Source organism: Haplochromis burtoni, unplaced genomic scaffold (genome assembly GCF_018398535.1).
Source record: "Haplochromis burtoni strain Fernald_Lab_line unplaced genomic scaffold, NCSU_Asbu1 Contig_636, whole genome shotgun sequence".
NCBI classification, from domain to species: domain Eukaryota; kingdom Metazoa; phylum Chordata; class Actinopteri; order Cichliformes; family Cichlidae; genus Haplochromis; species Haplochromis burtoni.
The window spans coordinates 128,264-129,169 of NW_024582997.1; positions in this window are offsets into that span (position 1 = coordinate 128,264).

Here is a 906-nt window from a genome sequence, read left to right on the forward strand (position 1 = left end):
GTGATTTCTATTTAAACTTCCAGGACGCTGTGTGAGAGCGGTCACGAGAGGAGGGTTTGAGGATCAGATCAGTGGCTTTATGGTCCATGTGGGTAACATCTTAGCCTCAACAAAATTCATATCTAGACTGAGAGATTAGCCAGAAGAAGATTGGAGGTTATGATGCAAAGAAGTGGGTGGGATCAGAGAACGCCATACAAACAACCTGCCGCCATCTTGGACTGGGGCCTCGGCTGGGCTTTCCCCAGTTTTCTGTTTACAGCTGTTGCCTGGCACTGTCACGAGCTCCGTCTGATGAGCCCAGGTGTAAGTCTTGGTGGACGGTGTCCACAGGTAGCGTCTAAGCATAGCACGCACACACACACACACACACACCGCAGGTGTGTCTCACCTGTGTGATGGTCAGCTGATTCAGTGATTACAGGTGGAGGCATCTGAGGGCTCCAGCACAGCTAATCTGTGCAACGGACTGACTCTCCTGCTCCTCTCGATTCAGATGGAGGTGCTGCTCTTTTCCCGTTTTCATGGTGAATCCTTGTATCAGCGCTCCGGTGATGATGTCGTTCTCAAGATGATACTTGAAGCTGATCAAACCAACCAATCAGCTTTTGGGAATAAAGGGTGCATTCCTATTGTCCATTTTGTTGTGGAAGGTTCCTCACTGGGAGGCGTGACCCGTACGTATCTGCATGCTGGTAACAATCAGAGCTCTTCCAAAGCTCCAAACACAAAGGAAAGGAGCTTCAATGCTTCCTTTATTGCTTCCTTTACAGGGAGTGCAGAATTATTAGGCAAGTTGTATTTTTGAGGAATAATTCTATTATTGAACAACAACCATGTTCTCAATGAACCCAAAAAACTCATTAATATCAAAGCTGAATGTTTTTGGAAGTAGTTTTTAGTTTT